This window comes from Girardinichthys multiradiatus, chromosome 24 (assembly GCF_021462225.1).
Source record: "Girardinichthys multiradiatus isolate DD_20200921_A chromosome 24, DD_fGirMul_XY1, whole genome shotgun sequence".
Taxonomy (NCBI): domain Eukaryota; kingdom Metazoa; phylum Chordata; class Actinopteri; order Cyprinodontiformes; family Goodeidae; genus Girardinichthys; species Girardinichthys multiradiatus.
Genome location: NC_061816.1, coordinates 3167334 through 3178332, shown reverse-complemented (window position 1 = coordinate 3178332; position 10999 = coordinate 3167334). Strand labels below are relative to the sequence as shown.

At 46.2% G+C, this 10999-nt stretch overlaps 1 protein-coding gene across 2 annotated transcripts in view; it reads right to left on the bottom strand.

The window, feature by feature from the left end:
• Nucleotides 1-10999, bottom strand: part of LOC124861420 (zinc finger protein 260-like) — a 680754-nt gene that overhangs the window by 219211 nt on the left and 450544 nt on the right. The gene's annotated exons all lie outside the window — the stretch shown is intronic.

The window sequence follows — 10999 nt, the reverse complement described above, 5'->3', positions numbered from 1 at the left end:
GTTTAGCTAGCCAATAGTGGCAGATTCGTGGAAGTCCCAATTGCTTGTGCTGAAAAGCAGCAGCAGCTCGCTTATTTAGTTTGCCCGGGAGTGGCTATTCACCAGGTACAGGGGTTGGACAATGAAACTGAAACACCTGTCCTTTTAGTGTAGGAGGTTCCATGGCTAAATTGGACCAGCCTGGTAGTCAGTCTTCATTGATTGCACATTGCACCAGTAAGAGCAGAGTGTGAAGGTTCAATTAGCAGGGTAAGAGCACAGTTTTGCTCAAAATATTGAAATGCACACAACATTATGGGTGACATACCAGAGTTCAAAAGAGGACAATTTGTTGGTGCATGTCTTGCTAGCGCACCTGTGACCAAGACAGCAAGTCTTTGTGATGTATCAAGAGCCACGGTATCCAGGGTAATGTCAGCATACCACCAAGAAGGACCAACCACATCCAACAGGATTAACTGTGGACGCAAGAGGAAGCTGTCTGAAAGGGATGTTCAGGTGCTAACCCGGATTGTATCCAAAAAACATAAAACCACGGCTGCCCAAATCACGGCAGAATTAAATGTGCACCTCAACTCTCCTGTTTTCACCAGAACTGTCCGTCGGGAGCTCCACAGGGTCAATATACACTGCCGGCCTGCTATAGCGAAACCTTGGGTCACTCATGCCAATGCCAAACGTTGGTTTCAATGGTGCAAGGAGCGCAAATCTTGGTCTGTGGACAATGTGAAACATGTATTGTTCTCTGATGAGTCCACCTTTACTGTTTTCCCCACATCCGGGAGAGTTACGGTGTGGAGAAGCCCCAAAGAAGCGTACCACCCAGACTGTTGCATGCCCAGAGTGATGCAAGGGGGTGGATCAGTGATGGTTTGGGCTGCCATATCATGGCATTCCCTTGGCCCAATACTTGTGCTAGATGGGCGTGTCACTGGAAAGGGCAACTGAACCATTCTTGAGGACCATGTGCATCCAATGTTTCAAACATTGTATCCTGAAGGCGGTGCCATGTATCAGGATGACTGGTGAAAGATTGGTTTGATGAACATGAAAGTGAAGTTGAACATCTCCCTTGGCCTGCACAGTCACCAGATCTGAATATTATTGAGCCACTTTGGGGTGTTTTGGAGGAGCGAGTCAGGAAACGTTTTCCTCCACCAGTATCATGCAGTGACCTGGCCACTATCCTGCTAGAATGGCTTAAAATCCCTCTGACCACTGTGCAGGACTTGTATATGTCATTCCCAAGACGAATTGACGCTGTATTGGCCGCAAAAGGAGGCCCTACACCATACTAATAAATTATTGTGTTCTAAAACCAGGTGTTTCAGTTTCATTGTCCAACCCCTGTAGATATTGGTGAAAAAGTGTTTGCCAAAGCATATGCTATAACATGCAATGAGTCTTTTACTGCCCTGTGGAGGAATTTTGTTCCACTCATCTTTGCAGAATTGTTGTAATCTTGAACGAAGTTTCTGGTCGTCGTTTCCTTCCGTTTCGTTTTATTATGTCAGTGTCGGCGGCAGACATTTTGTGTCAGATCCAGGGATGGCCACCAGATGCTGCTAATGATGTTTCAATGGACGTTAGTTTAACTGGGACTTTATAGGAGATTCTGTGTCAGTACCTGTTCTGGGTGCTGATTTTTTGTGTGCTTTCCGGTTGTTGGTGCTTGTTGCTAATAGTTGATTTATCGATGCTATGTTTTTTGACACCTATCCCTGTACACTTGGGGACCCATTTGGTGTATGTTTAAATTCTTTCTTTTGCAGAAGTGTATCAGTATGATTGAGTTTAACATCAATCACATATGATGAAATGAGAGCCTAATCTTTAGAGTATCACATAAATAATGATCATATTACATGGATAAGATGTCATGAAACAGTAAAATGAATGTATCTTCGCACTCTGGAACTGAGGACTGAAGAGGCCTGTATGGAGTCACACATTAACTGTGACTGTCTTATCTTTTTCAGAAGTAGAAAACTACAAGTATAATCAAAGCAAAATGTATGATGATTTAGTATTTTTCTACAATTATTAAATGTAATTAAGAGGTGTAATGTTGTGAAGTGAAGTGATGTTTTTTTAGCTGTAACTGGTGTGAGAGCAAGAAGCAGAGAAATACTGTGTTAGAAAGCTTGAGGCAGAGCAGATAAGGAGGGCACCATGGCTTGGGAGCCAGAGGCGGCAGAGTCATAACATTAGGACGGGAGGGGCAGAGGAGAGCCAGCTCACGGGAACTGGGCATGGATGGAAGGTCAACGAGCAAGCTCAAGTCATAACAAGCATGGGAGTGAGAAACGAGAAGCCAGGTTCATGCTGTTTTTCGTCAGTCTGAAGTTCGAAAAACAGGCAAAAGTCATAACACGGAGCCAGCTGCAGGCTGTTTACAACTCTGTCTAGGGAGGCCAGGAGACAGCACCGAAAAGTCACGGCGACCATGTAACTCAATGATGGGATAGCTTGCCAGGCAACAGGGGAGGAGCAGTGAGGCCATCTGCACTATAAAAATTGTGCCAAAGAAAGAAATGGGGTTATTTCCTCGCAGAAGACCAGTGAACAAGATCAGACAAATCAGAAGACCGGATACGCAGCCCCGCTGACTCTGCATTATAGAGAGGATCAACCTGTGTACCCTGAGGAGAGCTGCAACTCAGAATTGGGAATCTGAATTTCATCTGTTGCATTTTTACCAAGACAACTGAAGTGAACTTGGTCAGTGAAAAACTTATTGCTCTAAGTTTCAGGCTTCTGGACATCCTGAACCAACCTCAATTACACCTGACAGGTTTCCTTCAACTACTCAGCTTCTGGAAGCTACCGACTTTTGAAGCAGATGCCAACAAAGTTTCTGTTTTTAAATATTTTTTTTTTCCAACTTGACCATCGAAACCCTGAGCATCAGCACCTGTCCAGGTGGACAGGTGCTGAGGAAGAAAACTGAAGATTTGCCTCTCATCCAAGAAAACAGTCACTTGTGGCCTACTGAAGAAATCCTTCCAGTCGGATCCATGGTGAGCCTCCGTCTCCAAATCCTCATCAGCCTTACCAGTTTCAGCTTTAGGGAAAGATAGGTTAAGTTGATTGATTGATTTCTATTATTCAGTTTTTTTAAGTTTTGCTGATTGTTAATCTGTTACTCACACCTGCAAAGGCATTACTAATTAAATAAAGCATATCAAATTCTAGATCTATTGTGGACAGTCAATTATTTGAGTCACCTTATTTTTTTTGGCTTTTCGTTGGTGGCAAAAAGTCTTGTTGCCTGGTTCCAAATGATTTTAGGAGGCTTTTATAGGTTGCCTTAAGCCAAACTTGTTAAAACAATGCCCTTGGGGCTCATGCCGAGCCACTAAAATCAACCTAACCCATATACCAATTGCAAGTTGTAAAATAGGTCATGAGCAGCCGTTAACAGAAGTGACTGTCGAGGAGTGGATAACTGCTGGTTTTTTTGAGTTTTTACGGATGCCATTTGGCCTTAAAGGTGCTGCACAGATGTTCCAGCAAATCATGGATTCGGTACTGCAGGGCATGCTGTTTTTGTTTGTCTATTTGGATGATATCCTGGTGGCTAGTCCATATGCGGAGGAACACGTGGTGCATCTCCAAGAGCTGTTTGTGCAGCTCAGTGAGCATGGCCTGATCGTGGACCCGGCTAAATGCATATTCGGTCTGCCTGCTGTTGAGTTCCTATGACACAAGGTGTCACCTCAGGTGGCGGTTCCCCTGCCTGCCAAGGTTGAAACGGTTTCGGTTTTTCCTCGTCCCCCATCTGTGAAGCCCCATCAGGGGTTATAACCATTTCATTCCACGGGCTGCTCACCTTATGCATCCATGTACAAAGCACTTAAAGGTAAAAAAGGTGACCAGCAAATAGAGTGGACCCCCGACATGTTACAGGCATTCGATGATGCCAAAAAACCCCTGGCTAATGCTGCGCTGTTCACCCACTCGTCCCCTACGGCTCCTGTGGCCCTGACTACTGATGTCTCTGATTATGCAATGGAGTTGTAGCTTGTGTCCATCCTTAATCTAAGTGTGCTGCGGCATTCTAATCAACCCAGTTACAGCCTGCTCCACAATCAAGCCCAGTGCACCAGCCAGAGGTCATTCATGACATACCTTGGGCCATTTGTCCTTGTATGTCGATGAGCATTCTTATCCTATTCTAACAAAAGGGAAACATTAGAACTTATGCTTTATATTATTGTGGTAGGAAAAACAGCTATGAGTAATATTAATAAAGGTTATCCCCCCTGATGAGGTATCATTCAAAGGTACCTCACTAATTAAGACCAGCTAACCCCATAGGCACTTCGTAGATCTTGGACCATCTGCAAATGGGTAACCACCCCCCGAAACAATCATTCAACCCTGTATGTGTGCACTAAACCTATATATGACCAGGGAATCTCCTTTCAGCTGTCACGTGGTTCCTCCCCTCTCTCAGGAGGAATGCCATCTCTCCGGTAGACCCCTGGATGTGTCTAAGCAACAGGTGATACACCTAGTGGAGACTATTCTCACCCCATCAAACTTGTATGTGTATAATTACGAGGAAAGAAAGAAAGGACAACAGCCTGAAGCACAGCAGAAAATTCTATCTAACATCATGTGAATCAGTAAATGTAGACCCTAAGTGTTGATCGTCTTTGTCCATCTTCGCTCCCCCTCAGACTGGCATCCATCCTCAAACGTCCTTTGGCAGGTTCAGCTACTTAAAAGGGTTAGTCTTACAATACACAGTTACCTGAAGCTAGTTTATTAACCCCTAATATTATGAGCAGCAAAATAGGCCACATAGTGGTTCATTGATCCAAGATGGCGCCGCAGATGGTCGCCTCGGCGTGTTGGTGCGCATTGTTTTGTTTTGTTTTTTGCTTTAAAACGGTCTTCTGTGATGGTACCCGGAGCTCTCTCACCAGAGAAGAACTCATGAACATCAGGGCTACTACACCAGAGGAGTTATTTCCAACTTTTCTGCCTACTGCTCTGGAATTTTTGGACATTCTGGTCAAAGGTGCGCTCACCTTTGTTCACGCGGTGAAACGCCGGAAGAGAGGGAAACGGACTGGGGTGCTGGTACGTCTTCGCCAGCGTGGACTACGAACACCGTTACCTGGAATATTTCTCTCTAACGTGCGCTCACTTCCCAACAAAATTGAGGAATTACAACTGCTGTTGGGGAAAAACAGGGACTTTTATTCATTGGCAGTTTTGTTCTTCACGGAGACGTGGCTGTGTGGGTTAATACCGGACTCTGCGCTGCAGCTGGCAGGTTTCCAGCTCTACAGAGTGGACAGAGACACGGAACTCTCCGGCAAAGCGAAAGGTGGAGGAATCTGTTTTTACCTCAACAGTGGTTGGTGCAACGACATGACAGTGATTCAGCAGCACTGTTCTCCAGACCTGGAAGCCTTCATCATAAACTGTAAGCCTTTCTATTCCCCCCGTGAGTTTGCTTCGTTCATCCTGGTCGGTGTTTACATCCCGCCGCAAGCTAACGTGCAGGTCGCACAGCGCATGCTCGCCGACCAGATACTGAGTGTGGAGCGGACCAACCCGGACTCCTTAGTTATCGTCGTTGGCGACTTTAACAAAGGTAATCTGACCCACGAACTCCCCAAATATAGACAGTTTATAAAATCTCCGACCAGAGAGGACAACATTCTGGATCACTGTTACACCACCATCAGAGACGCTTATCACGCCGTCCCACGTGCTGCACTGGGCCAATCCGACCACATCATGGTCCACCTGATTCCTGCATACAGGCAGAAACTAAAGCTCTGCAAACCTGTTGTGAGGACGACAAGGAAGTGGAGCAGTGAGGCTGTGGAGAATCTCCAGGCGTGTTTAGGCTGTACAGACTGGGATGTGTTCAGGACTACTACCAACAGTCTGGACGAGTACACAGAGGCTGTGACTTCCTACATCAGCTTCTGTGAGGACAGCTGTGTACCATCATGCACCAGGGTGAGTTACAACAACGACAAACCCTGGTTCACAGCTAAACTCAGAAGGTTAAGACTGGATAAGGAAGAGGCCTTCAGGAGTGGGGACAAAGACATATACAGAGAGGCTAAGTACAAGTTTGGCAAGGCAGTGAAAGAGGCCAAACGACTGTACTCTGAGAAGCTCCAAATCCAGTTCTCAGCCAACGACTCTGCGTCTGTCTGAAAAGGGCTCAAGCAAATCACCAACTACAAGCCGAAGGCCCCCCACTCCATCAACGACCGACGCCTCGCCAACGACCTGAACGAGTTCTACTGCCGCTTTGAAAGACAAAGGGACAGTCCTGCAACCATCCCCCACGACGCCCCCAACAGCTGCAGCCACAATCCACCACCCCCACCTCCCCAACCTCAAGAGGGGCCTTGGCACCTCCAACCCCCACCCTGAAGTTCCCCCCCACCAGCCCCCTACCCACGCCGGGGACGGCTCTTTCCATCCAGGAGAGGGATGTCAACAAACTCTTCAGGAGACAGAACCACCGGAAAGCTGCTGGTCCGGATTCTGTCTCACCAGCCAGCCTGAAGCACTGCGCTGATCAGCTGTCTCCAGTCTTCACAGACATTTTTAACACCACTGGAGACATGTCATGTGCCAGCCTGCTTCAAGTCCTCCACCATCGTCCCTGTTCCCAAGAAGCCAAGGACCACAGGGCTTAATGACTTCAGACCCGTCGCCCTGACCTCTGTGGTGATGAAGTCCTTTGAGCGCCTTGTGCTCTCACACCTAAAAGACATCACCAACCCCCTCCTGGACCCCTGCAGTTTGCCTACAGAGCCAACAGGTCTGTAGATGATGCAGTCAACCTAGCCCTTCACTTCATCCTCCGGCACCTGGACTCCACAGAAACATATGCCAGGATCCTGTTTGTGGATTTCAGCTCTGCCTTCAACACCATCGTCCCAGTTCTGCTACAGGAGTAGCTCTCCCAGCTGAGTGTGCCCGACTCCACCTGCAGGTGGATCACTGACTTCCTGTCTGACAGGAAGCAGCGCGTGAGGCTGGGGAAGCACGTCTCTGACTCCCTGACCATCAGCACCGGTTCCCCCCAAGGCTGTGTTCTCTCTCCTCTGCTCTTCTCCCTGTACACCAACAGCTGCACCTCCAGTCACCAGTCTGTCAAGCTTCTGAAGTTTGCGGACGACACCACCCTGATCGGACTCATCTCTGATGGTGACGAGTCCGCATACAGATGGGAGGTGGACCATCTGTTGGACTGGTGCAGCCAGAACAACCTTGAGCTCAACGCTCTAAAGACAGTGGAGATGGTTGTGAACTTCAGGCAGAACCCAGCCCCACCTGCCCCCATCACCCTCTGTGACTCCACAATTGACACTGTGGAATCTTTCCGCTTCCTGGGAACCATCATCTCCCAGGATCTCAAGTGGGAGCCAAACATCAGCTCCCTCATCAAGAAAGCCCAGCAGAGGATGTTCTTCCTGCGGCAGCTGAAGAAATTCAACCTGCCAAAGACTATGATGGTGCACTTCTACACAGCCATCATTGAGTCCGTCCTCACCTCCTCCATCACCATCTGGTACGCCGCTGCTACAGCCAAGGATAAGGGCAGGCTGCAGCGTGTCATTCGGTCTGCTGAGAAGGTGATTGGCTGCAGTCTACTGTCGCTCCAGGAACTGTACACCTCCAGGACCCTGAAGCGGGCCGGGAAGATTCTGGCTGATCCCTCCCACCCCGGTCACAGACTCTTTGAGACTCTCCCCTCTGGCAGGAGGCTGCGGTCCATCCGGACCAAAACCTCACGCCACAAGAACAGTTTTTTCCCATCTGCCACCAGCCTGGTTAACAAAGCCCGGAAACCACCCTGACATTCCCCCTTTCCCCCACACCCCCCCTTTTTTTGCTGATAGGACACCTGTAACCTGTAACTCTATGCGTTACATTAACGCTCAGCTTGGACTCCTGCTTACTTGCACAATGATCACCTGCACTGTTGTATTGCTCTTGCATCTTATACTGCTCTATACTTACTCTCACTCACTTAAAACTGTGCACTTATATTTATATTATATTGTAGATATGTTTGTACTGTTTAATTTGTATAGTATTGCACCGACTACGCCAAAACAAATTCCTTGTATGTCCAAAAACGTACTTGGCAATAAAGCTTTTCTGATTCTGATTCTGATTCTGATTTTCCATAATGTCATGATGAAAATTTAACATTCATATATTTTAGATTCATTGCACACTAACTGAAATATTTCAGGTCTTTTATTGTCTTAATATGGATGATTTTGGCATACAGCTCATGAAAACCCAAAATTCCTATCTTCATCACAATATGCTAATATTTTGAGAAGGACCTGTATACTTCCACAGAAACAGAGCAGCTGCAGCCTCTGATCACAGACCTGTATTAGATTTACTGTTCCTTCAGTAGGGTTAGGGATGCTAAAGGTTGGGAAAAAGTCATTTTACTTACAACAGGAGCTGTAGCTGTGCAGCTTAATGTAACTGAGGGATTTTAAACACATTGACAAAGAACGAGATCCCGGCTACAAGCTCCTGAAATGAGCTTCCTCCGTAGGGTGGACGGGCACTCCCTTAGACATAGGGTGAGGACCTCGGCCATCCAGGAGGGGCTCGGAGTAGAGCCGCTGCTCCTCCACATCGAGAGGAGCCAGTTGAGGTGGCTCGGGCATCTATACCGGATGCCTCCTGGAAGCCTTCCACGGGAGGTGTTCCAGGCACGTCCCACCAGGAGGAGGCCCGGGGGATGGCCCAGGGGACCCTGGAGGGACTATGTCTCTCGGCTGGCCTGGGAACTAGATCTCTTTGCTTCTCAGCTGGTTGGTTGGTCATGTCATTTGAGGCGCTGTGCTATGGACCCAATGATCCTGGGTTCAAACCCTGCCATCTCCAGTCCTTCATAAACAAATTCAAACTCAGTGTTCCAACATTCAGCAAAAGAAAAACCAAAAGCCCAACAATTAGTGTCATGACAGATTATGTAGGTACACCTATGATGCTACGGCAAGGGGGAGCCAGGACGACAGGTTAAGGTGGGGATGTATCATCATCCCCACCATTTTAGAGGACTATTAATCTTTCAGGGCAGCTGACCTGAAAGATTACGACTGGACATAGGTGGCCACACCCTGCCTCATCTGAATCTAATAATGTACTCTCTCAATAATAATGTGTGAAGGGTCTTGTGGTGTGGACTGTTCGCGACCGTAAGTCACCAGTGGTGCAGCGTCTGGTTCAAATCTCCACTATTCACTAGGCCTGGATCATCCTAAAGCTTAGCTGTTATATACTCTCTAATCCCTGAAAGATATACAAAAAAACACATACATACATGCTGTTTGTGCTTAACCCACTACGTTGTAAATCATTCTCTCTAAAACATCTTAACTAAACCCCATAATACCTAGATGTTTTTAGTTTTAGTATATGTTGTGAAAATGCAAGTGTGTGTTCCTGCCCTTCTTGCCCCATATGTCCTACCTACTGTCTAACACACCCTAGTTCTACAACACAACACAAGTTTTTGCTGCTAGTTATTTCCGCATTTAGTCATTGAAATGTTTTGTCATTCCTCATTCATGTTGTTGGTTACGACATAATTGGTTGGTTGGTGGGTCACAACGTAGTAATGTTGTCAACAACACAATCAGATCTGGGCCGTGGTTTAGTTTAGGAAAGTATGTATGTTAGTAAACTGTGAGTAATATATGCTAAACTATGTAGTGGTTCTTACAAGCAGTATAAAGGTTCTTTCCTTTTATGTCCTGCTTCTCCAGCATCTAGATGTGCTTTGAACATAGGACCTTGTCAACTCCTAACAGTTTTCTCGACACTCTGAGCAAACCATTATGCAGGACTAGATCTTCTCTCCAGGTCGTAGCACAGACAGGACTTGAACCCAGGAACTCCACCACTGACATCTTCTGGTCACAGACAGTTCCTCCACACCATCAGGTCTGCTCCTCTCTCATCTCTCTTCTCTTGGTGCTTTTCAACCTTTCACTTTCATCCCCGAACTTCTCAAAATACAGACTCTGAGGTTCTTCACAACAAATCAGATCCTAAATGGTTCCTGATGAGAAGTTGAACACAGACTTTCTTGAATATCCACCCTACGGTCCATCATGTTGAGCTATTGACTCACACTGGTTCAACTCTTTGAAATATTGTTCAAAGTTCTCTCAAATTGTTCAGTTTTGGTTTTTAAAAACATGGATCTTCTTAGTCTTGATCTCATGACCTCCATGTTGCTGATCTCTGAGCAAACACCTTAAGCTATCCAACCAGACACTTTACTGTAATATTGTAAAGCCTTTCAGTCATGACCTCTGACCTATTGGCTCAATGTGATGGATGGAGCTGACAGCAGCTGGTTTATCAATTATTGTGAATTTTCTTTCAACTTTACTAACTAATGTCAAGTTCAATTCCATTGATAAAGTCATAGAAAAATGTCTAAAGCTGTTAAACTATCTCAACATCATTTATGGTAAAGATCTATTAATAGAAGCTCTTTGGTCTGTTGAGGACTTGAACTAGGACACTAGATGTTCTCACTACTTTAGTCTATCACACTGAGCTGTTGGCTCATTCAGGTTTTCTGTCTTTTTCTGGACTTTTATCTTTTTATTTCCACAGTTGGCCTGAAGTTAACGTCACCACAGACTTTGATCCCATGCTGTCTGAGCTTTATTCCCTCCCTTCCTCCCCTTCTATTATGTTCTCACACATTGAAATCATGCTGGGGTTTGGTTATCTGCTGGCTTTCAGCACAGGTGACATCCAGTTCAACAGTGTTTGGCTCCAGCTGGAAAACATGGTTGAACTTTCTGAAGGTAAATGTGAATTTGTATCCAGTAACAGGTCATTTCTATATCAGCCGGCCAAGGAATCATTTTATGTGTGTTTACTGTAACCTTCTATTTTTATTTGCTTTTATTCATGCTGTTGTTTTTTACAGCTCTCACTTTTAGAGCAGTGGGTGGAA